This window comes from Cucurbita pepo, chromosome 10 (genome assembly GCF_057944985.1).
Source record: "Cucurbita pepo subsp. pepo isolate OVF chromosome 10, ASM5794498v1, whole genome shotgun sequence".
NCBI classification, from domain to species: Eukaryota; Viridiplantae; Streptophyta; class Magnoliopsida; order Cucurbitales; family Cucurbitaceae; genus Cucurbita; species Cucurbita pepo.
Window position 1 is genome coordinate 11,199,831 of NC_141807.1, and position 27,568 is coordinate 11,227,398.

General features: G+C 36.0%; 2 non-coding genes and 1 pseudogene across 2 annotated transcripts; 2 read left to right on the top strand and 1 right to left on the bottom strand.

Moving 5' to 3' along the window:
- The first annotated feature begins 2,674 nt into the window (after positions 1-2,674).
- On the top strand, positions 2,675-11,790 carry LOC147790714 (uncharacterized; annotated as a pseudogene).
- Positions 11,791-11,865: 75 nt separating this feature from the next.
- TRNAQ-UUG (transfer RNA glutamine (anticodon UUG)) lies at positions 11,866-11,937 on the bottom strand. Its single transcript has one exon. It is a non-coding gene; the product is annotated as a tRNA-Gln (tRNA).
- Positions 11,938-18,633: 6,696 nt separating this feature from the next.
- On the top strand, positions 18,634-18,705 carry TRNAE-UUC (transfer RNA glutamic acid (anticodon UUC)). Its single transcript has one exon. It is a non-coding gene; the product is annotated as a tRNA-Glu (tRNA).
- The last annotated feature ends 8,863 nt before the right edge of the window (positions 18,706-27,568 follow it).

Consider the following 27,568-nt stretch of genomic DNA (forward strand, 5'->3'; position numbering starts at 1 on the left):
TCAATATTTCCTTATTTATGACATAATGAGTAGCGATATTTTTCATTTTCACTATTATTCATGACGAGACGTTTAGGGTTTTGTGACGTAAAAATTGTGGAGATGTAGCTTAGATGGTAGAGTGCTCGCTTTGCATGCGAGTTGTACGGGGATTGATAACCCGCATCTCCAAAAGAAAGTATTTAATTTGTTATTATATTTTTTCATTTTCACAATTATCGATCCCCCGCATCACCAATCCAAACTATTTGTTATTAATATTTTGATATTTTTTTTATTTTCACTATTATTGATGATGGGACATTTAGGGTTTATGATGTAAAAATCATGGGGATGTAGCTCAGATGGTAGAGCGCTCGATTGTTTTGTGATGCAAAAATTGGGGGATATAGCTCAGATGGTAGAGCGCTCGCTTAGCATGCGAGAGGTATGGGGATCGATACCCCGCATCTCCAAAAGAGATAAATTATTTTTTTAAGTATGAGTTAATTTAACATGTTATGTATCCATGGGTATGAGAGAAAAAGAAAAGATACTTATATAAGGATTATTATATCATTATGGCTATGCCATTTTTATACATAAAAGAGAGTAATGTCCCACAAGCACATATAGAGAAAGGAAAGATACTTGTATAAAAGGAAAGATACTTATATAAGGATTATTATATCATTATGGCTATGCCATTTTTATAGATAAAAGAGAGTAATGTCCCACAAGGACATATAGAGAGAGGACTTATTGTAAGTAAAGAAAGCAATCTAGTAGTTATACTGCTACTTGTGAAGAGGGAATTTGATGAATTCCTCAAAAGATAAAAGCTTATAGGATGGCGGTAGATGCATATGACGGAACTTCTTCACAATTGCAATATCTGACCAATGAATATTATTGTCATTTATAGCTTCTATCACAATACTATAAAATTTGGGGTCAAGGCCTATGAAATTTTACACGGCAAACCTTCCAATAGCTTGCACTTCTTCATCATTGAAATCCTTTATTGGAACTAGATTTTAAGGCAAATCTTCTCCACGACTCACTTTTGAACACTTTTATAGATAGTTTCAACAAACTTACTTTGCTCGTGAATACTTTGGAGTTCAATATTTATAGTTGGAGAACGCTATTCAAATTGATATGGTCGAATCCAACAAAGTCTAATTGAGCCTCACTCTATTAGGAGATAGCCTCGAATCAAATTCTTTAGTTTGGGCAATGGTTGCATTGTTTTAGTCAAACAACCGAGACTAGTGTATTACCAATAGTATAGATATTTTGTACATGTATTTTCTTACATTTTAACAATGGTATACAAATAATAATTAAATTTATGAGTAGAAGTTTGGATGGAGTTTTATTAAATAGGTACTTAAATTATATATAAAAATATATAAGATTTTTATTTTTTATTTTTTTTATATACATTGAGGGGAACAAAACAAAGATTCAAGAAGAGGTCATTCCTGCCATGTTTTAATTTTTATTCTTTCTTATTTCTCGAAGATTAAAAAAAAAAAAGTTATCCTCTCTCAAATATGATTCGTTATTTGATTATTTTGTCTTGAGTGAATTTTAAGTGAAATACATTCTCTACACAAGTAATTGCAAGATACAAGCTTCACACCAAGAGGAATCAAAGTCCCAAGTATCAACGTCCTTAAGTGTCAATTTTTATTCTCCATCTCAACATAAATTAAACTTATTTTCGTGAAGATATCTATTTATAAAAGCAAAATATCTCAAAGTCACAAAAATAAAAATGAGATATAGATACGAGACATAAATAGTATACCAAATAGATATGATAACTGTAAGGATTAGATTTGATAGAGTTATTTGGATTAGATTTTATCTAGTTATTTGAATTAGATTTGATTTAGTCATTCTTCAATTGGATGAGAGATTTCTCCCGATTCTTCTGATCTTTCCAGTTTTCTTTTTTTGTTCCTAACATTTTGGTATCAGAGTCATGCCCTAAACTAGTTAAAACTAGAAGCAGCAGTCTTCTACGTGTGTCATAATAAAAGTATGTCGATGGAGAGTCCACTTGTGCAGTCTGCTGGAGGAAGGAGTCAAGGTCGTGGAAGCTTTAGAGGCATAGGAAGGGGACGGGGCAGACAAACCTTCAACAAGGCCATAGTGGAGTGCTATAACTGTCACAAGCTAGGACATTTTCAATGGGAATGTCAAAGCAATACCAGACGAGGCAGAGAAACCTTCAACAAGGCCACAGTGGAGTGCTATAACTGTCACAAGCTAGGACATTTTCAATGGGAATGTCAAAGCAGGGAGAAGGAGACAAACTATGCAGAGAGTCAAGAAGAGATGTCGCTGAGGCTTACGTGAATATGAATAAGGCCAATAGAGAAGATATGTGGTTCCTTGACTCAGGATGTAGCAATCATAAGTGTGGGAAGAAGGAATATTTTTCAGATTTTGATGGAAGTTTCAGAGATTAAGTGAAGCTGGGCAACAACTCAAGCATGGTTGTAACTGGAAAGGGTAATGTACTGCTGGAAGTGAATGGAATCATAATGATAATCACAGGAGTGTTCTATGTGGCAGACCTGAGGAACAATTTGTTGAGTATTGGTAAATTGCAAGCAAAGGGGTTACCTTTTTGTTTCAAAATGGAACATGCAAGGTGTTTCATCCTGAGAGAGGCTTAATCATGGAGAAAAATATGTCTTTGAATCGAATGTTCGTATTGCATGCTATATCTCAAACTCAATTGAAACTTATGGGGAAAAGTGGTTCAAGGTCTCTGTCGTACACTCACCGCTCCAATTCCTATCGCCATAGTTAGAGAAGCAGAAGGGACCCAAGTTCTTTCCCATATCATTCCACTACCAATTCCAGGAGAAGCAGCCGTTCAAGTTCCCTCAGCCGCCAACGCAGAAGTAGGTCTTCCTCGTTATCTCCTTTCCCCAAATCGTCCAGTTCCAGTCCTAGTCATGCATCCACTAATCGGAATCATTCCATAGAGAAGCTTAAGAAAGAGGAAGAAGAGAAGAAAAGGCGTGAAACAGAGTTGAAGAAGTTAGAAGAAGATGCAACTAGGAGGATGGAAGAACTAATTCAGAAGAATGTTGAAGAAAGGTTAAACTCTAAAGAGACTAAATTAGAAATACAGAGGCGAATAGAAGAAGGTCGCACGAAGTTGTTTGATGATGTTGATGTGCAGCTTGAGAAAGAGAAAGAAGCCGCTCTTACTGCTACAAGACAAAAAGAAGAACAAGCACGAAAAGAGAGAGAAGAGCTAGATAAAATGCTGGAAGAGAATAGAAGAAGGGTAGAAAAAGCACAGCGACGATTAGTTCTAGAGCTGCAGCGAAAGAAAGAAGAACAATATTGTGAGCTTTAGTTGATTCAGAGATAAAAAGAGGAGGCAGCTCAGAGAACTAAGCTAGATGATAAGAGTTTGAGTTATGTTTTGCTGGGAGTTAGTGAAGAGTCAAAAGCTTACAGACTCTATGATATAGAAACGGCAGATGAAAATAAGGATATAGAAGCGGCAGATGAAATAATGATATAGAAGCGGCAGATGAAAATACTGCAGAGGAAAATATTTCATCTGGCTCTTTGGTTGAAGCAAGCTCTCCTAGCTCGAATAAGGCAAGGAATAAGAGACCACCAGTCTCGATGAGAGACTATGCAATAGGAGAAGTTTTTTTTTGTAAAGAAGATGATGAAGCTCAGCCATGTTTACCCCTACTGAACCTGCAAACTTTGTAAACTTTAGAGAAGTATTGAAGAGTGAGAAATGGAGGCAAGCCAGGGATCTGGAGCAATAAACAGAAATGGCACAAGGGAGTTGATGAAGTTACCTGGTGGAAGTTTGGTATGAGGTCGTAGATATAAACTGATTACTATTCGTGTTCAGTTTAAGGGAGGGATTGTTAGGATTAGATTTGATTGAGTTATTTGGATTAGATTTGATCTAGTTATTTGAATTAGATTTGATTTAGTCATTCTTCAATTGGATGAGAGATTTCTCCCAATTCTTCTTATCTTACCGTTTTCTTTTTCTGTTACTAACAGTAACATGTCATTCTTAAAAAACTAGGATACCGATGTGACAATGATACATTAATTAAAAAGAATTATTTCAAAAAATTTATCAATTTTATATTAGAAATAAATTCATATAAATAAGTTTATATATTTGTATACTTACAAAAAAGCTTAATGTATGTTTCACTCTCAAAATATATTCAAAGTCAAGTGTCTGATACGATGGATTATAAATTTGTAATGTATCCATTGTATTAACAAGTGTTCAGTACATGCCCAACACGTGTCAGATTAGTGAAACTAAGTTATTCTCATGCTCTCTTTACACCCATTTAAAGTAGTTTGAAAACTAGCACGTCAAATATTATAATTGACTAACTATAATTTCAATTTTGTGCTTTAAGGATGGTTTTGACCCAAGAGAAATAAAATGCTTAATTTAGTACATGGTAGCAAAGATGGGCATGAGAATGAGTTATTCTCATAGGGAAAGAGATTTAACCTTAAGTTATATCTCATATCCTCTCTTAACCAATTATTTAGTTTTATTTAGTATGTTTTAGAAAGATAGTCCATCCATAGCTAAAAAATAAAATAAATAGAATAGATTAAATTAGCCACTAACATAATTAAAAAAAAAAAAAAAAACATAAAGGATGAATGGATTAAATTGGCTAATTGCTAACATAATTAAAAAAAAAAATGTAACAAACACACCGAAATAAGATTAGGAACACAAGTAACAAAAAAAAAAAAAAAAAAAACTCATACAGCCAAAAAATCAAGATTTGGAAAGAGTTAAACAGTTTTGATATATAGACATTTCAAGACCTTACTCGTGCAATTTTCCCATAAAATCTAACACTAGAGCATCATAAAATTTAGAGAAATGATTGAAATTTATGTTATGTTCATATAGGTTCACTTTAATACAAAAGACAAATCGAACTTTGTTAAGGATAAATTGGGGACACCAGCCTAAGCTAATCAGGTAGGTTGCCTTACCATCCATATGGTTATATTTGATGTTGACTGTGCTCGTGGTTCTGCAAGTGTCATATATATTGATATGTGTGAAATGTTTGTGAATCGATATGCTTTATGATATGTTATAATATGTGAATTGTATGATAATACTTACGGTACCATGTGTTCAATGGTATATTTGAGATAGGATACGAGAAGGATGCACTAAACGTAATGTAACGATAGGAGTAAGACATGTTCATGAAACGTTATGGTTTGGTTACGTATCGAAGTGTTATGTGTATGACAGATTGATAACAACGATATGGTCACGATGGATTCATAAAACAATATGATTAGGTTATGGGTAGAAAGGGATAGGATTATGATAGATTGATAGAATGATAGCATTACGATACGTTCCTGTAACGTTAAGACTAAGGTACGTTCAGGTAACGACACAACTATGATATGTCTAAGGATGTTAAGGCTATGATAAATTAGGGAAGGATATAATCACAAAGTTTTTACGACATGATATGATTATGATACGACATGTGAAGGACGGATATATATCCAACACGTGTCTAAGAGGGACGTGAGAATAAATTATTCTCGAGCTTTCTTTACATCGGTCAAAGAGTATTTGATAAGCTTTCAAAATGAAGGGTTTTCTCTTTTCTTCTTCCTTCTTTCTCCCTTTTTACGTTTATTTTTATTTTTTTTAAATAAAAAAAAGTTTAATGTGAGAATGAAGAAGTTAGAAAGGAGAAAGAAATGAATGTAATAAAACTTTTCCGTCCGTAGGAATGGAAATGGTGAATGGGTCCTTGACGATAGTCGACCGCTATACTCTTATTTTGGATGTAAGTGATGATTATCAGCAATATGAGTTGTGTCAATACCACACCGTTATCAAGAGGAAGTAAAGTAGAGTAGAATAGATCAAGCGATCCATTTGTTGAGAGTACTGTAAGAGGCACACAATTAAGAATGTTGGATATAACTACTCTTTCACATCGGAGGGATGAGTCTCAAAGATCCAACTACAATATCAAAGAAACTTCGGGTGGTAGCGATTGCTTGCATTGGTGTCTCCGTGGTATCCCAGACACATGTAACATGATTTTTCTTGCTCAAATATAGCTTCATTTGTCTTAAAAGTTCACTTTTGAGTAATCCTGGAAGGCTTCTTAATTTGTAGCCTCTGGTGAAGATGATCACTACGAGGTGGGTTTGTTAGTGATGATGCAATTATATAATCAGTGTTTTATATCAATGATTCCATTTATATCTATAAATGAAATTTGTGGTGTATTTTTTTGGAAATTCAACAATAATCATCGGTTATTTGGTTACCAATCTAAAGAAATTCAACTTTCGACCTTTTGTGAATGCTCAAAGCTACTTGCAAAGTACTGTTGATTATGATCCATAATACTCACCGACTCGAAATTGAGGTTTGTTCATGTTTGAAAATGTGACAAACCAAAAGACAAGATGCTAATTAATATTGTTTGTGATTGCTGTTGTGAATTCTTCATCTTTAAATACATATTTTGGTTGGCTCATGAATTTTTCCATCTTTTAAAAATATTATTTTTTTAGTTCGTGCCTAATTTCCCTATTGAATCACAATATTGCAATATTTTAAGTTACTTTTAAGATGAAAGGTCCATGAATAAAGTAATTACGGCAAGTTCTTTTTATGCATCTTATTTTGATCTAGCACATAAATGCTTCCTAATTATTTTATTTATTTTTTTTATGAATTAGGTTATGAATTTCATTTGAATTATAAACGCTTTAATTTATACAATATTTAATAACTAATCATTTTAATATTTATACTCAAATATACTAACAAGTACTAGTAACACTAGTCTCAATGACTTAAAGAATACAACCTATTCTAATGGACAAACGCTTTATTAGACTCTATTGTAAAATTTCACTTCATCAATTTAAGTAGCGTTCAACTACAACTATAAATATCAAATTCTTAAGTATTCATGAACAAAATCGGCCTAACAATGTCTCTTGGAACTATTTACCAAAGGTGTTAGAATGAGCCGTGTGGAAGGGTTGCCTTTAGATGCTTTAGTACCAATTAAGGATGTCAATATCCTAGTAGTGCCGAATGCAGGAAGGTTCGTAGTTGAAAAGAATAACGAGAATAGTGGACATCGTTTCATTTACAAGCGTGTGGTGAACGGTCTGGTTGGTATGACTAGAGAACGTCGTCCTCGCAGAATTTATATTATTGTGATAGAAGTTATAAATAACGATGATATTCCTTGGTCTTTTATTACAAAGGTGCAGAACTTTTAAAGAAGTTCTCGAGTTCCTTGTCCCCAAGTAGCATACAACTACTAGAATGCTATCTCTACTTATAATAAAGCCCTCTCTCTCTCTCGAAATATATATGTGTGTGTTTGTGGATGTATTACTCTCTTTTATTAATGAAATATGGCATAGTCATAATGATATTATGAGTATCTTTTCTATCCCTCCCTTCCTTATCGCTATATAAAGAATATGAAGATTATAAGTAAAAGATGTAGAAGTAATTTGTTACTTTTGAACTTAAAATGCTTATAATTCAATATATCTTTGTTATCAACAATAATTATCAAACGGTATATAATTTTGTCCAAGTAAGGTCGCTTCTCATTTCCTGTATGATATCATAACACAAAATCGAGCGGAAGGGTTAACGATAAAATGATAACAAAAACCCATTCGTCGAACTAACTATAAAGGAAGGGTTGGTTGGAAACCATGTCTATACTTCTTTGCTTTAATCACACGTAACTAAAGATATATAAGAACAACAGAATATGGCATGCCCAGTCAAAACATAAAAAATTTCTTGCCATGTTATAGTTAATGAATATGGTATGCACAAAGATCCAATGTCACACTTCATGATTGGAGACCAATATAGTGAGCTATGGTCGTCCATAACGTCCTTTGGTCCAATTATGTCAAGCAAATGTTGTAGCAAGCAAAGAGTTTTTAATAAGTTTGCTATTGCAAAGAGCTCGGTTTATGGCACAAATGTCTCTGATGTGAAAGGCGCACCAATTCAACGAGATTTAAGTAACCATGAATAAGACACATGATACAGCTTGTAAACAAAACGATGTCCATGACTCTTGTTATTTTCTTCCACTACAAACCTTCTAGCCTCTTGCACTTTTTTGTCATTGACATCCTTAATTGAAATTAGAATTGAAGGAAACGCTTCTCCACAACTCATTCTGGAACACTTTTGATAGATAGTTTCAACAGATTTACTTTGCCGAGGAATACTTTAAAATTCGATATTTATAGTTGAACGCTACTTAAATTGATGAAGTGAAATTTTACAACAGATGTTAATAAATCGTTTGTCTATTAGAAGAGAGCTTGGAATTAAATTCTTTATAGTTGGGATAAGGGATGTTTTAGTCAAATTAAGTATACTTTTTAGTTTTAAAATAAATTAATTTTTTAGTTTAAAATAAATTGATTTTTTAGTTTTAATTTTATTCCTAATAAATTAATTTTGATGTGGTATTATGTATTTTAATAAAATTAATATTAACTTAATCAACAAAAATTTGTATTTTTTTAAAAATTATAAGCTAAATTAATAAAAATACCATTGAACTTTGCACTTTATCTAAAAAAAAATACTCATAATTTTTTTAGAAGTTTCAATAATACACTTAATCTTTAAAAAAAAAAAAATCTATAGAAACTATTAATTTGTTTTTTAAAAAAATACAGTTGAATTTTCAAAAAAAAAAAAAAAAAAGCTTCAAAACTACTCGTTAACTTTCAAAAGTGTTTAAAAAAAGATAGATGGGGAGAAAATTGTGTTTATGGAGAAAAAATTGAAGGTTATTTTAGGAGAAGGTTTTCAAGATCAGTATAAGATACTGAAAACATAACAAGAAGTAATATCCTAGCTTAAGGTCGCCATTAAGAACCTACTAGTAGACTACTTACTAAGTTTTACTCACTCCATGTTTATCATTTTTTTTCGAGTAACTAAGAGTTGGTCGTGGATGAGAGTGGACTTTGGAGTGTGGGCCATGGACTAACCTCTGTTTTTAATCTAGTATTTTTTGTTCTTCTTTTAAGTCTGCTTCTTATTTTGTGTTTGTAACGAGTATGTATATGTAACACCCAAAAAATGAAGGAAATTATCTCCCATAAGAATAAGCCACTCATGAAAGACCCAATGGATAGAAAGGAAAAAAATTAAAGGATTAACCAAGAACAAAGGACTTAGTCAAGTCACTCGTGTACCCTAACAAGTGATTTCACGGAGTTAAAGGCCTTTTGAAAAGGATTGGAAACGAAAAAGTAAATCAAAAGGGCAAAAAAGTCATTTTATCAATTATAAAAAATCTTTCTCGATTTGTAATTCCTTATCTAGAAGGAATCTCAAGATTAAAAAAAAAAGGGAAAAATGATAAAAAAGCGATGAGAAATTTGTAGAAAACTTTTGGATTTTTCAAGAAAAAAAATAATAAAATATTCGGAAAGTGGTAAATTACCAAAAAAAACCCCTAGAAGAATGGATAATTACATAAATCCCACTCTAATTAGAAGCAGAGCATCTACCGTGACCATCCGAGCAAAATCTTTCGAACTCAAATCTCAACCGTCGGATGTCCTCTAAAATTTGATATGATCTAGAACGAACACGCACGGATCATCACATCCAACGACTAGTATGCAAAGCCAAGGTCGAAAGGCCATGATCGGAGTTGATATCACCAAAAAATTATCCAGAAAGATCAATCTCTAAATAACGAAGATTCTAGAGCTCTCAATGTCGGTTTAAGCTCCTCCTATAAAGTCGGAAGTAGGAGCAACAATACGGAATAAAAATTGAGAAAGGTCGATCCCCCAATTGAAGGCAATAAACGTTTAGATTGTGTTTCTCCTACTTTCAGATTTCTTCCAAATTCGAGAGCAATCCTCCACCATTTCTCTTCAAACTTCTAAATAATGAATAATCTGGATCTCTCAATGTAGGTTTAAGCTCCTCCTATAAAGTCTAAAGTAGGAGCAACAATATGGAATAAGAATCGAGAAAGGTCGATCCCCCAATTGAAGGCAATAGGCGTTTAGATTATGGGTCTCCTACTCTCAGATTTCTTCCAAATTCGAGAGCAATCATCCACCATTTCTCTTCAAACTTATTCCTACCGTTTCTCAACAAGATTACCCACAAGTTCTATGAAGAAATAGAGTGCTGAAAGTGCCTAGAAACCATTCCCCCAATTCAATCCGCCATTGAAGAACTTCAAGAAACACTTGAAAATCCAACCCGAGGATACATGATGACTCGTCGAGAAAGAATGATTCAATCAGTTTCTGTACCTCCAAGGAATGCTTCCATAAAAGACCACGAAGAAAAATAACCTCGAGAGCGTGCCAAATTGAAGGAAATAGGTTTCAAAATTAAATTGGGGATAAGAGTCAAAATTCCTATATACAATCTCTTTTCCTTCAGATTAAGGATTCCTCTAGCTTCAGAGGAAGAAGTTGAGTAAACTTGATGAAGGAATCCAGAGCTAAAACGTCGTAGAATAAGCTACCCACGAGATTGAAAATCTGGCGTTTCGAGTGAGTCGCATACCGAGAACGATTTCTGGAAATTAAGGTCCTACACTCAAAGACGTTCCTCCAAACCAATTCCTTTAGCCTGAAGATAGGATATGGAAGAGGTTTAATGAAGAAATAGAGCCTTGAAACCCCTAGAATCGGCTACCCAATAAGAAATCCTTTGTTTTATCTCTAGCGATAAATCAGATTTTGGATGAACTTTGGTAGCGAATATCTTAGGCTACGATCCACGAGAAGGTATCAAATAAATCCCAAGCCCTTTCTTGTAACATCCATCTTTAAGTTTCACGAAGAAATCGAGGAGAGAAACACTGTCAATGTGGCAGGTAATGAAGTTTGGGAGTTATTGGAAAACTCATCAATGTGGCAGGTAATGAAGTTTGGGAGTTATTGGAAAACTCATCAATGTGGCAGGTAATGAAGTTTGGGAGTTATTGGAAAACTCATCAATGTGGCAGGTAATGAAGTTTGGGAGTTATTGGAAAACTCATCAATGTGGCAGGTAATGAAGTTTGGGAGTTATTGGAAAACTCATCAATGTGGCATGTAATGAAGTTTGGGAGTTATTGGAAAACGTTATTGGAAAACTCATCAATGTGGCAGGTAATGAAGTTTGGGAGTTATTGGAAAACTCATCAATGTGGCAGGTAATGAAGTTTGGGAGTTATTGGAAAACTCATCAATGTGGCAGGTAATGAAGTTTGGGAGTTATTGGAAAACTCATCAATGTGGCAGGTAATGAAGTTTGGGAGTTATTGGAAAACTCATCAATGTGGCAGGTAATGAAGTTTGGGAGTTATTGGAAAACTCATCAATGTGGCAGGTAATGAAGTTTGGGAGTTATTGGAAAACTCATCAATGTGGCAGGTAATGAAGTTTGGGAGTTATTGGAAAACTCATCAATGTGGCAGGTAATGAAGTTTGGGAGTTATTGGAAAACTCATCAATGTGGCAGGTAATGAAGTTTGGGAGTTATTGGAAAACTCATCAATGTGGCAGGTAATGAAGTTTGGGAGTTATTGGAAAACTCATCAATGTGGCAGGTAATGAAGTTTGGGAGTTATTGGAAAACTCATCAATGTGGCAGGTAATGAAGTTTGGGAGTTATTGGAAAACTCATCAATGTGGCAGGTAATGAAGTTTGGGAGTTATTGGAAAACTCATCAATGTGGCAGGTAATGAAGTTTGGGAGTTATTGGAAAACTCATGGGAAGTGGTAACACCGTTTTGTTTTAAAATGTCTTGTGTTGTCAAAGGTCCTACCGGGAGTAGAACCCAAGTCGTTGGATTCAAAGTCCAAAGTGCTAACCACTACACCATAGAACCCCTTGTAAAAATTTATTTTGAAGTGGGTTTCCTATTTTATTCAGATTCCACAAGAAGGGAGATCCTATCATGAGTCAAACTCAAGTTATTGGATTCAAAGTTCTAGAGCTGTTTTATCTAACTCGTTGTGATCTTGAGCATCTTTAGAGTGGTTGCAGAAGTAACCCTCCGGTGTTGATTGAAGCTCTTGGAGAACATGTAATTTTATTTATTTCTTATAGTTAATTTATATAATGTTGTATATTACAAACAAATTGAAATAATACTTTACATCCCCGTCTTTCTTTCTTCCGTGCAAAACTTAACATGAAAACTATATTATTTCAATATTCACTCGAGAAACAAGGGGTGAAAACTATATTATTTCAAACCCTCCATTATTGCTTCTACTTTGCGTGAAAATGCTTCCACTAAATCATGTTACTAACTAGTTGGTTTGGTTTGGTTTGGTTCAATTTTTGGGTCCACTCAATTAAACTCTTGATAATATAAAAATCATAAGTTTCTTAAATTAAGTTAACTTAAAAGTTTAACCCCTAATTTTTTTTTAGAATGTTTAGCTTTGTGTCTAGTTGATCTCTAAATGCTTAGAAGTATCTAATAAGACTTCTATTTAAGGAACTTTTCACTATAAGAGATGTAAGACTTGAGGTTTATTATTAAGGAATTTCAAATGAGTTATTTGATATATCATAGAGGACAAAATATTTATTTGTTTCAAATATCTTAAGTTGACCATTCTTTTTTGTCAAGTATTTTGAATATTATCATTGTGAATTACTAATGGCATTAGATTGAATCTCATTAATAACAATATCCCAAAACTCAGGTAAAGATTACATCAAAATTAATACTTTAATTTCATCTTCAAAATTTATTTCCACTTAACTCAGTTGACTAATAATCATAGTAGTCACCTGTGCACAAATATTTACAACCTTAAAAGGTAAAATTATAAGGAGTACAAGAAAAAAAGTGTTTAAAATAGTTTCAAAATATAGAAAAAAAAATAGTAGGAATCGGTCAAAGTCAACATCCATTGATCACTTATGGCACAACACTAACACATATGAGGGTAACATTTTTTCATTTCTCTACTATATTAGGCCCTTTGGTTTATTGGCTTTACAAGATGGAGACATGAAGTTTTCGATGTTCGAAACCAATTTGGTTGATTGTTTTGTGGTTAGCATTGGTACCATCAAAACTTGTTTATTTCTTTGAAATGTTTTACAATTTACATGTTTTCATTTTTCTACTTTGTCTGCTTGCATTTAGAAATGAAGCAAAATTAGTCTGAGGGTTTTAGGCAGATTGTTATAATTCTAATTTTTAACTAAAAAAAAAAAATTAGTCTCGTTGTCACGCTTAAAACTACCCTATAGGTATAATCGACCTATTATCCTTCCACTAATAGGAGAAAAAGGCAACGTTACTATGTGAAACTAGTTTCATGTCATTTATTCAACAATAAGGGTGTTAGCATGCATTTGGAAATGAACCCATCTTTAAAAAATTTATATAAAATAGAAAAGAATTGTTATCTCAAAGACAATGATACTATGTGAAATTAGCCTCAAGATGCTTCCTTAACTCTTAAGGGCGGTAAACCAACGGTTCCTTCACCCAAGACCCATGGCCCGACTCCCAACATGGAAGGGATAATCTAGAGAATCATTCCAAGAACCCTAACGGATGGGTTACAAACTCACATTTCGGTGGGTTCTCCAAGCACGGATTGCAAGTTAAAAGAGGTTGAAAACAAAGTAAAATGATAAAAGAAACCAACCAAATTCGAATGGGTGACCTCTTGATCTACCGTCAAATGCTTTACCACTGAGCTATGGACCCATTTTGCATGATTTCAACCTTAATGACCCCTTCTACACAGTGTCAGTCTAAAAGTGTAAAAAGTGTCTCTCCAAAATAAAAGGGCCCAACCAAGTTCAAACTGGTGACCGGTCAAATTCTCTACCACTGAGCCATAGATCCATTTTGTAGGATTTTAACCTTAGTGACCCCTTAGGCATAGTGTCGGTCCAAAAAGTGTAACAAATTTCTATCCAAGATAGAAGGGCCTGTTAGGATCGCACAACAACGCACACGCTCGATCTAGATGAACACAAAGAACAGGATAGAGAAAAGTGCAAGGAGAACTCTGGCTAAAAGGATTTTTCTACTGATGACTTCACGTATGTACAGTAAGAGAGAATTACAGAGAATAGAAAGTACTTTTCCAAGCTCTAGCGGATGGGATATATATATAGTTTAGTTTACTATATATAGGTTTACCAGATTTAATCATCTACTATATATAGCCATTTACTATATATAGCTTTACCCGATTTAACCATCTACTATATATATCTATTTACCATATATAGGTTTACCGGATATAGTTTTACCAAATATAGCTGTACCGGATATAGCTTTACCAAATATAGCTTCACCATAACCTAACAATTCTCCCACTTGGAGACATCTAGTCAACCAAGAATTTCATTCTCAAACGACCCATGAGCATCTTCATGGTCTTCATGGCACCATATCAATTGAGGCTTTGCACAAATCAATATTCCAACATCAACACATTTTGTCAACATGTTTGCTCGATTCTTTGCACCCTCTATCTTCTCCAAACACATCACCATCTTTCACTAACCTGCAAGTGAAATGGTATCGTCTTATGTGTTTTCTCTTTAAATGATAGACCGGGTTCCTTCGCCAACTATATGACACTATGACTATTTTTGTTAAGAATCTTCGTGCTACTTCTTGCCCATTCTTCCAGATAGTCAGTCATCCATATCGTCTTCTTTCTAGCTTCAACTATTGCCACGTACTCAATGTCAGTACAACGCATTTTTGAAGTCTAGACGTCCCATCATCCATGGCTTGCTCCTACTTGGTTGTATCCTCCAACTGTAGGGTCTCATCAAAGGGTTGTGGTTCCCTTTCATCAGCAACCGATAGTGTAATGAAGGTACATACATATCTGGTACTCTGATAGTACAGGATGATCTTCTCAACACCAGTTCAAGTGTCAGTTGCTCCACTGCTGATTCCTCCGCAACAACCTCAAGAGTTTGTTGAGTATCTTCTACAAGATCACTTGGTGATTTTCTCCGCAACTCAACCTCAACTCCCACTTGCTTTGTTGTCTTGGAACCTTGCTCCACATCTGGTTCCTCAGCAGTAGTCTCAGGAGTTTCTTGAGTATCTGTTACAACATCACTAGGTGAGTTTCCCTGCAACTCAAGCTCAACTCCCACTGTCTTCGTGGTCTTGGAACCGTGCTCCACATCTGGTTCCATTTCCAATTGCACTTTCTTCAATTCTCTGGCAGTCCTTGTGAAGCTAACTCGTTTCTGCTTGCTCATAACGTAGTTCTCACAACGACCCACATCAACAGATTTCAGACCTTCTAAAACTCCTTTCGCAGCCAACCTCTTCATTCCTTTCGCGCTCATAGGTTCAAGTCTATTGTGCTGTAGACTTGAATTTGAAGCACTCTCAGCAACAGCAGCTATGTTCATACACCCTGCAGTTGTGTATAAGGTTCCAGATTTTGAGCCACGTGCTACCACCGTAGCACCCTTCATAATTTTCCACGAACTCTTCCCTAACTTTGTTGCATAACCTGTGCTGTCCAACTGACCAATAGAGATCACGTTCCTTCAGAGACCAGAAATATATCTGACATCCTTTAATGTCCACTGATTTTCTGCTGGAGTTTTTATGCAGACATCTCCTTTTCCTTTAATCTCCAAATCTTTGTTGTCGGCAAGATACACCTTCTCAAAATTTCCAGACTTGAAATTTCAAAACAACTCTTTATTTGGAGACGAATGAAAAGATGCACCTGAATCCAAAATCCAGGATTCAATCGAACTGTCCACGCTAAGGATTAGAGCATCCCCAATGTCTTCTGCTGAATTTATAGAATCATCACATCTCCAGATTTGTGATTCTGCTTTCTCTTTGGTCTTGTACAACCTGTCCGAAAGTGACCTTTTTCTCCACAATTCCAACACGTTACGTTTGGTCAATTTGGAGATTTTTCTCGGTTCTTTGATTTTGATCGCCTTTTGTTTGGGCTTTCGGTTTACTTCTTCCCCTTCGATCAACACTGAGAGCATTGCCTGGTGAATCTCCAGTTTCTCGTTTGCGAATACTTTCGCTGAGAACTACATCTAGAATTTCACAAAACTTCAGTTTATCAGATCCTCGGGAACTGCTGATTGCGGCAACAACAGTATCCCATGACTCGGGTAAAGATGACATCAAAATCAACGCTTTCATTTCATCTTCAAAATTAATTTCAACCGAACTCAGTTGACTTAGGATCATATTGAATTCATTTATATGATCAGCAACAGGTCCACCTTCAGACATCTGTAGATTGAACAATCTCCTTATCAAATACACCTTATTCATAGCCGATGGTTTTTCATACATATTTGACAGCGCCTTCAATAGATCTGACGTTGTCTTCTACTTGATAATGTTGAACGCCACGTTTCTAGATAGCGTCAACCAAATTAGCCCCAAGTCTTGTCGATCCTTGAGCTTCAACTGTTCCATGGTCATGGATTCCGACTTCACTCCCAACAAAGGATCGTGAAGATCTTTCTAGTACAGATCATCTTCAATCTGCATCATCCAGAAACCGAAATCGGATCCATCGAACTTCTCAATTCCAATCTTTGAACTTTCCATCTTCACAGATCGTGGTGAATTTCGCCTAGCTCTAATACCAGTTGTTGGGACTGCACAACAACGCACACGCTCGATCTAGATGAACACAAAGAACAGGATAGAGAAAAGTGCAAGGAGAACTCTGGCTAAAAGAATTTTTCTATTGATGACTTCACAGTATTTAGTGTTCGATGCTTTTTGACTTAACCCTAGGGTTCTATTTAAAGTGAACTTGTGATAATTTTTGTCAAATTATATATTTGAATACCTAATACATTAAGATATAATATCTTATTTCAATAATATTAAAATGTCGTAGAATATCATTATATATGTTTAATTAATATGAATCTCATTCAAATTTCAAATATATATTTTTATTTAATGTTTATGATACACATCAATTATTTTAATATTTAACATATCAAATACGCTAATATGTTTTGATATTATACTTCAAGACTATAGGAACTTGCTCAGAGGACATGAGAGTTACATTGGCCTACAATGCATCTCATGGACAATGCAAAACTATGGTGGCGCTTGAAGGTGAATTGTATAAAAAACTTGTCATGCACCAAAAAATCATGGGAAGACCATTGATGGAATTGAAGCAATCGACGCTCCCCTGTATGGGTTTCCAATCAAAGACCTAATGTTTGATGTTGACTCTTTTGAATAAAGAGCCACATGATCAAACAACAAGAAACGTGGCGGTATCTCTGAGAACTCTATCACACATATAAAAAAAAACGTGTCGAAGAGTTAGACATTACACAGAAGATCTGGCTTTCATCGAGGAGACCCGAGTTTGATTCTTGAAAATAAAATTTTATGTTCTTATTTCGTTTATTTTATAGTTTCATCTTTTGTCACCAATTATATTTAAACTTTACCTAGGTTTGAGAAGCACTATAATGGATGTGTTCAATAGTATCTTAAATTCAAAAAACTTTTATGAACTTGGTTTGAGAGGCACTATAATGGTCAAGTTCAATAGTATCTTAGATTAAAAAGACTTTTATGAACTTTGAACCTTTAATAGTGTTATGTCATAGATATTTGGTTCAATTAAAACAAGTGAGGTTGAGGTCATTCAAATGGTTAATGTGATAATCCGGTCATTTTCAAGGTCTCTTTTGTTGAACGCCATCATGGCTGAGATGACTGAGATGAGCACCAGAGTGAGTTTGACAAGGAGGGTCGTAGAGAACCACACCCCAAGCCAAGCTCATGTTGGGCTTAACAAACTGAAAATCCAAAAACACAAACCCTTAAATGGGAACCAGGATGCTAACGAATTAAAAAGCTTTATTTTTGACGTAGAACAATACTTGAAGGTTACAGGAACTTGCTCATAGAACCTAAGAGTTACGTTGGCCACAATGCATCTCATGGACGGTGGCGCTCGAAGGTTGATGATATAAAAAATGGGTCATGCACCATAAACTCATGGGAAAACCGTTGATGGAATCGATGCAATCGACGCTCCCCTTGATGGGTTGCCAATTAAAGACCTGACGTTTGATGTTGACTCTTTTGAAGAAAAAGCCACACGATCGAACACCTCGAAATGTCGCAGTAGCTCTAAGAACTCTATCATACAACCTGAGAGTTGAGGGCTACAGGAACTTTCTCATACGACCTGAGAGTTACGTTAGCCGCAATGCATCTCATGGACGATGCAAAACTATGGTAGTTCTCGAAGGTGAATGGTATAAAAAATGGGTCATGAACCATAAACTCATGGGATGATCGTTGATGGAATCGATGCAATCGACACTCCCCTGGATGGGTTGCCAATCAAAGACCTAACATTTTATATTGACTCTTTTGAAGAAAGAGCCACACAATCGAACAGCTTGAAACGTCGCGGTAGCTTTGAGAACTCTAACACACACAGGGATGGATGTGTCGAAGAGTTAGACATTAAGCAAAAGATCATGCTAAAACTCTTCACCGATCTGACAAAAGACTTCAGGACATCTAGACCAAAAATCCATTGTCGTCCAGCGGTAAGGATATCTGGCTTTCATCCAGGAGACCTGGGTTCGATTCTCGGCAATGGAATATTATTTTCTTATTTCATTTTATTTTACAGTTTCTATCTTAGACTAAAAAGACTTTTATGAACTTCGTACCTTTGTTAGAGTTATGTTATAAATATTTTGTTCAATTTCAAATGGTTAATGCGATAATCCAGTCGTTTTCGAGGTCTCTCTTGTTGAACGACATCATGGTTGAGATGAGCACGTAATTAAAATGGTTAATGCGATAATCCAGTCATTTTCGAGGTCTCTCTTGTTGAACGACGTCATGGTTGAGATGAGCCGGTGATTCAAATGGTTAATGCGATAATCCAGTCGTTTTCAAGGTCTCTCTTGTTGAACGACATCATGGTTGATGAGCACCCGAGTGAGTTTGACAAGTTGGGCTGTAGAGAACCACACCTCAAGCCACGTTCATGTGGGCTTAACAAACTTAAAATCCAAGAACACAACCCCTTAAATGGAAACCGGGATGCTAAGGAATTAAAAAGCTTTATTTTTGACGTAGAACAATACTTGAAGGTTACTTGAACTTGCTCATAGGACCTAAGAGTTACGTTGGTCGCAATGCATCTCATGGACGATGCAAAACTATGGTGGCGCTAGAAGGTGAATAGTTTAAAAAATGGGTCATGCACCATAGACTCATGGGAAGACTGTTGATGGAATCGATGCAATCGATGCTCCTTATACAAAATTTGGATCAACCAAGACATAAAGCTAGAATTAGATTATGGAACCTTTTTCTAAATCGAGTCACTCCACAATCAAACTTGATCAATACTTGATTGAATGACTCAGATGCAATCTACCACAAGAATTGCATAAAACTTAGAAATGACAAAGATATGCTCGAATTTCTACACGAGGGATCATCTCAACTTGAGAGATCAATTTCATTGATCACAAATATGCTTTTACATAATAATGTGTGGGTATTTATAGTCTCCCCACAAAAGAAGTTAGTGGCCGTGATTTAATCTCGATCCCTTTAGATCTCCACAGAAGACGAAGTCAATTTGAGCATTACAAACTTTATGAAATTAAAATAAGAAATAAAGTTTTCTAACCACTCATGAAATGATGCTTGCAACTTCATCCGCTACTTCACCCATGCAAATATTTACTTTTGAATCTCCAAATGGTCTTGACTCAAACGACTCAGCTTGTCACACATGAAATGATGGATGAACCTAGCCTATCCAATTTTGTAGATGAAGTATGAATGCTTGTTGAATCTTCTTGGCCTTGGGTTGTGTAATAGGTCCAGTTGGAACACCGTGATTCTTATCATCATCCCCCTCTTCAAAAAGATTCGTCCTCGAATCAGAAAAATCATCACCTACATCAAAAGGACTCAACTCAGCAACATTGAAAGTAGAATGTACACTGTGATCCTTATCATCATCCCCCTCTTTAGGATTCGTCCTCGAATAAGAAAAATCATCACCTACATCAGAAGGACTCAACTTAGGTACATTGAAAGTAGCATGTATTGACAATTCTAAGGGAAGATCAATTTTATTGTTCCATGCAATAAAATGAGTCATTTTACTAAATGTCTTATAAAGCATTTATAGTCAAATAAAGAATTAGGAATCCACGCTATCTACAAACGCACTCCCAATTGAGCTATCCACGCTAACGTTAAAATGAAAATTCATCAGTAAAATTATTTACGCTAACTCATTGAAATTTTAAAAAGAAATCATCTCTAAATTTAGATAAGATAGTAAGTTATATTACTTGAATCAGGTGTGGTGAAGGTCGAACAACACCTGACCTTCAAATCTTCAATATTAAGCTCTCCCAACTAAGCTATCCCCGGTAACATTGAAAATGAAAATTCTGACATTTTAAAAAGAAATAATCACTAAATTTAGATTAAATAGTCAAGTAATTTTAAAAAGAAATAATCACTAATTTTAGATTGAATATTTAGGTTATGCAAGTTAGTCAACTTGAATTAGGTGCGGTGAACGTGGATCAAACACGTGACTTTCAGATCTTCAGTGATGCTCTCACGTGACTTTCAGATCTTCAGTGACGCTCTCCAAACTGAGCTATCCCCGCTAACATTAAAAATAAAAATTCATCGGTTAAGATATTTTCACTAATAATCACTAATTTTAGATTGAATAGCCAGGTTATGCAACTTAGTCAACTTGAACGCTCTCCAAACTGAGTTATCCCCGCTAATATTAAAAATAAAAATTCATCGGTTAATAAGATATTTTCACTACTTCATTGAGATTTTAAAAGGAAATAATCACTAATTTTAGATTGAATAGCGAGGTTATGCAACTTAGTCAACTTGAATCAGGTGCAGTGAACGTGGATCAAACACGTGACCTTGAGATCTTTAGTGACGCTCTCCCAACGAAGCTATCCTGGCTAACATTAAAAATGAAAACTCATTAGTAAAGTATTTAGCTAATTCATTGATATTTTAAAAGGAAATAATCACTAATTTTAAATTGAATAGTCACGAGTGAAGTTATGTGACTTGAATCAGGTGCGGTGAACGTGGATCGAACACGTGACCTTCACATTTTCAGTCTGACGCTCTCAAAACTAAGTTATCTTCGCTAATATTTGAAAAAAAAAATCATAAGTAAAGGTATTTCCGCTAATTCATTATATTTTAAAAAGAAATAATCACTAATTTTAGATTGAATAAAGTTATGCAACTTAATGAACTTATGCAACTTAAACCAAGTGCGGTGAACGTGGATTAAACATGTAACCTTCATATATTCAGTCCGAACTAAGCTATCCCCGCTAACACTAAAAATCAAAATTCATGTGTAAAGGTATTTCTGCTAATTCATTATTCGTTGAAATTTTAAAAATAAATAATAACTAGTTTATTTTTTATTGAATAGTCAGCTTATGCAAATGGAAACAGGTGCGGTTTTAGTTTGACACTCTCCCAACTGATCTATCCCCGCTAACATTAAAAATAAAAATTCATAAAACTATAAGGTGCAGTGCAGATTGAACACAAGACCTTCCAATACTCAATCTGATGCTCTCCCAACTAAGCCATCCTAGATAACATAAAAAATAAATAATCACGTTTTAGATTGCATAGTAAAGTTATGCAACTTAGTCAACTTATGCCTTGGATAAAAAACGTGACAGATCTTCTGCTAATTCATTGAGATTTTAAAAAGAAATAATCGCTAATGTAGTGAACGTGGATCAAGCGTTACCTTTAAATCTTCACTAATTTTTGAAGGAATAGTCAAATTATACAACCTAAACAAAGTGCGGTGAACGTGAATCAAACACATGACCTTCAGATCTTCAGTCTGACGGTCTCCCAACTGAGCTATCCCCGCAATCATTGGAAATGAAAATTCATCAGTAAAGGTATTTTCGCTGATTCATTGAGATTTTAAAAAGAAATAATGACTAATTTTTTATTGAATAGTCAGGTTATGCAAAAAGAAACAGGTGCGGTGAACGTGGAGATCGAACACGTGACCTTCAAATCTTCAATCTGACACTCTCCAAACTGAGCTATTCCAGCTAACATTAAAAGTGAAAGTTTTTAAGTTTTAAGTAAAGGTATTTCCACTAATTAATTGAAATGTTAGAAAGAAATAATCACTAATTTTAGATTGAATAGTCAAATTATGCATCGTGAACCATGTGTGGTGAACATGGATCGAACCCGAGAAATTTCAGATGAAGAAGTTTCAGAGAGCCATAGGTTTGAATAGATCATATGTTGTCACAATCCTTTTAAGGAAGATGGGCCCAAATAACTGATGAAGAAGTTTCAGAGAGCCATAGGTTCGAATAGGTCATCTGTCGTCACAATCCTTTTAAGAAATATGCGCCCAAATAACCGAGGAAGAAGTTTCAGAGTTTGAATCCTGTCACCTTGATGACGTATTCTCAGGGGCCGAAGTGCAAAGCCTTGTAGTCTATCCGTGGTTAGGAAGGCAGACATGTTGTTCGCTGTCGTCACATAGGTCATCTGTCGTCAGAATCCTTTTAAGAAAGATGATCCCAAATAACCGATGAAGAAGTTTCAGAGAGCCATAGGTTCGAATCCTGTCACCTTGATGTGGTATTCTCAGGGGCCGAAGTGCAAAGCACCATAGTCTATCCGTGGTCAGGAAGGCAGGCATGTTGTCCGCTGTCGTCACATAGGTCATCTGTCGTCACAATCTATTTAAGAAAGATGTGCCCAAATAACTGATGAAGAAGTTTCAGAGAGCCATAGGTTTGAATCCTGTCACCTTGATGTGGTATTCTAAGGGGCCGAAGTGCAAATCCCCAAAGCCTATCCGTGGTCAGGAAGGCAGGCGAACCACGCACACTAAAAAAAAAAAATCTCCTTTTCTATCACACGTAGAATTGTCATTCTTTTGTCTTTTGAAACCCCTTACCTTATCAGTCATCAGGCAGGTTTTTGGTATCATATATCGAGATAATTATTATGAAAAATCTATTCCACTAGTGTGACTTAGATACCCTTTCTTTGTGGTATCAGCCATGCTATTTGAATAGCCTGAAGTCATCATAGCCTCTCCACCGGTTCCGAAGACTCCTGCGGCATCAATGTGCTCCAATGAAAGAGATGAGACCCTTTCCTGAACCAGAACCAGGCATAAAACGCCGAGGAGAAAGTCGAAACCGAGCTCTTTTAGCGTATACGCAATCTCGAAACCCAATTAGCTCACGGATTGTCTCCTCAACCCAGGCGAGTATGAGTGCTTGGTAAGAGAGAATGTCGAATGAGAAAGACATTCGATTACGGCAACATTCGCAACTACCAAAGTGCACTAAACCTAGTAGAGATCTTCGACCTAACGACAATGGAACTTCAAGCCCATTTTATCAATCCGCTTTGTACCTTATTGTTGACCGAATCGGATGCACGCCAGGCCTAAATTCTCTCTCAGTCACCCGGAGACGAAAGGATGATCAGATCCAAAGTTTACGAATCGAAGAGAAAGTGGATCTGAGTTCTACACGCTTTCATTTTCAAAAGCTTCGCTTGCCTACGGTACTTTATTCAGGATGTGCAACAATACGGTCATCTCTCAACCGTGTATAGAGAATTCCTTGATCATTTCCTTGGCGGATAACACAAATGAAATCGCTTCCCTGACCGCCCATCTTATGAGTCCATTCTTGTCTTGTTGGTTTGTTGTACTATTCTATACCTCTCTCAAGGCAGAGCGACTCTTTCTTTAAAAGAGGTTGGTTTTATCGAAACTGTTAGATCCGCTTTCGTTAAAGAAAAAATAGTAGCTCTTGGTTTGGCCGATGTTGATTCGTATGGCAATGCAGACTCAACTCAGGATGAGGATTTCGCTTTTCATACTGCTGCTATGAGCCGAAAGAGCTGGTAAGCTATCTCGCTAAACGAAAGGAAAAAGCACATATGCGTTGACCTCTTTAGGACCGGTTGCTTCCTCTTTTTGTTTATACGTTTGGAAAAACCTGCTAAGCCCGCCTTTCTTACCAGGTGTGATTCAATCTTTCAGCTCAAACTTTCCTATCGTCCGACGGAAAAGGTAGGAGTACGACTACCTTTTCCTTTTCTTGCCCGAGCCAAGGGATCATTCAGTTTCTACCAAAAAGTTCGCTATCTATTAGTTGCCGTAATCGAATGTATTTCTCATTTCATGTTTCCTCCTCCAAGAGCTTCCTGGTCCATAGTAGACGAAATCTTGGACTTCTATCGGACTTATAGCATTGCCTGGTGAGCTCGCCGTTGAGGGTGTGCCTTACAGGAGATCGAGCAGCCTTTCTTTCCCTACCTGGTATGCTTTTCCACTTATCGTGCAACTAGCTAACTAGCCAAAGAGAGAGGGAGAGAGATCATGTCAATCAATTTGTATGTGCATTTTGTCCGTCCTATACTTGCTTGCTTAGCTTTCTTAACCAACATCTCCGGTTTCGCTCGCCTTTTCTTTAACCCTGCTATCAACCTAGCCATTCTCGCTTGTTGCTTTTAGGGGTCTCCCCACTGTAGATTACTCGATTTGGTTCTCGCGTCCCTGTGCCAAAAAGGATGGGCGAGTTTGGTTTGAATGTTCATCGATTGGGTGGATCCATTTGCTTCGGGGGGGGGGGGGGGGTGAGACAAGGTGTAGCGTAGTCTGGTCAGTGTATCTGTTTTTAGGTATGTTGTCCGCTAAAGGTTTTAAGAAAGGGGGTACAAATTTTCTACATAGGTCATCTGTGGTCACAATTCTTTTAAGGAAGATGCTCCCAAATAATCAGTGAACAATAGCCTTTAAAGAAGTTTCAGAGAGCAAGAAGAGGCAGAACAGAGAATAGGAGTGAGTCGTGCAAGGAAGAAGGAACTAGTAGGTTTAATTTTGGTTCGTTTGAACTAAAAAACGAACCAAATTTTTTCAAACGAACCCAAATTCAAGATTCACTAGCCCAAAGTCCATATGTGGTAAAAAAAACCTTCCGTGGCCCAACCCTTATTTGCAATCCGCATCCAGCCATTTCTTTTTCAACCTATACGTATGCTCCAGGCCAAACTCACGTAACTAGTCAGAAGATGCGGCCCACAACTGAACGGAAGACAAGTGTCACAATCGCACTCTTGCAGTAGTGAGACAATGATTATGTGACATTTGTTCTAATCCAATGAACAAGTCAACCATGCAAAATTTAGACTGAACGAACAATAGCAGTGTATGCTCGAATCAAGTAAAAGGCCTATCTAAGATGAAAGCAAGTAAAAGGTGTTTGGAATGAACATGCCACCATGAACCACAAATCGTTTACAAGAATAGCTGAGACATCTAACATGCAGCCATAGGCAACATTCCTCGGCCAATCATGACCGCGACATCTGCCCTTACACAATTTGTCAATATCTCTATCAACCGGCTCTTCATAAACTCAACGTTGTAGGATGAGGCTGACTTTAGGTCTCTCGACGCACTTCTAGCTGATCTCAGTATTGAGGAGTCTTTTCCAACCTACTAGGAGCTACTGAAAATTACTTCTCAGTTTGTTAACTCATCAAGTCTTCTCTGTTGGTGTTTATCCTACTTTCTTCGCTTGAAACAATTTCTTCTTTGCATGATGTCATACCACCTGCTTTTACTTGATGTTTTCTTGGTCGGAATAATAACGTTTCAAGTTACTGACGTGGACAACAGGGTTAGTCTGTATCGATAGGAGCAATTGGATCCTATATGATGTCTTCCTAATCTTGTGGATAACTTCGACTAGTCCATAGAATTTTCGCACTAGTCTTTGGTTCTTGTTGCTTTGAACTCAAAGTTGATCTGACCTTAACTTATCATAACTCTCTATTTGCTTTGAAATTATCGTGGTCGACCCTTCTCTACATCCGTCTGGATGGTATTTTTGCGTGAACATGTGTTGCTTTAGTGGTTTGTTTTTGTCTCGCTTCTTCAGTAGAGGTGTTGGCTTGGTTGCTTTGCCAAGCATTTGAGTGATCACTGACAAGAGCCTTTGCAGGTCAAATAAACCCGACTGTGAACATGTCATTTTGCTATTTGTAGAATTCAACTAGCTCAGGCTGAGCCGCATGACATCTATTTGTGGTAGGCGACATAAAACTAATCTTATGATTTATCTCTCTTGGTGGGGTTAAACCCAATATCTGACCTTCTTGTTTTGGGTCGTGGTGTTCATGTAGTGGCAATAAAGTTTTTTGTAGATTCATCATGGCTAAGATTCTTTCTCAACTGTACTATCGTCATCATTTTCACCCCTCTTAGTTGATGGATGTTTGTCTGAATGATCGTTAGGTTAGACTCCGTTACTACTAGGCATTTTTCTAGGGGCATGTACATGACTTTGTGTTCTAGTAGGATGTCAATCCCTGACTATTTGGGCTCTAGAAGGTTGGATATGAAGGCTGACTATTTAATAGTAAAAATCTGATAGAGATATATATACTAAATAATTATATATAGTAGGCGGTTACATATAGTGAAGCTATATATAATAAACTGAAATCATATGTATACCCATTAGTCAGTGCTTCCTAGATGTACATTTCTCATTCTCCATATCCTCTCTTTGCATACCAGAAATCATTAATACAAAACCATTAGTCAATATTTCTTCTTACATTTTCTCTATCACGTTCTTTGTGTTCATTTAGATCAAGTGTGTGCGTTGTTGTGTGATTCTAATAACTGGTATCAGAGCGATGAGAGATTCACCACGATCTGTGAAGATAAAAAGTTCAAAGACTGGAATTGAAAAGTTTGATGGATTCGATATCAGTTTCTAGAAGATGCAGATTGAAGATTATCTGTACGAGAAAGATATTCAGGAACCCATTTTAGGGGTGAAGCTGGATACCATGACCATGGAGGAATGGAAGCTCAAGGATTGTCACGCCGTAGGGTTAATCTGGTCGACGCTGCCAGGGTACTAAAGAAAGTGCGATTGGAAATGGTCCATACAGACGTTTGGGGACCATCTCCAGTTTCTTCATTTCTAGTACCAAAATTTCATGGATTAGAGGTCTCGCCCTTGCAACGAAAACTCTCTGTTTTCGTAATGCTAGTCAGATATCTCATGACCACTCTTTTCCTCCTCACCATATCTAGACACTATAACGTTGATCCAGTATTGTCTTATATAGTTAACGTTCACTCTTTAACGTCCAAGAACATTTTATAACTACCACGAAAATCAAAACATACAATAAATTCATACAAGTTTTACAACATATCATATACTACTTGGTCGCGGAGAGACGTGTCATCGAGCTGAGTCATAGAGATATACGACTCTTTATCCTAAGAAAAAATCTATATAATTTAAAATCTGGCGGCTCTGATACCAATCTGTCACAACCCAACTTTTAAGGGTTCAAAACTCAAATAGAAACTAAAATTGAGAGTGAAAACAAA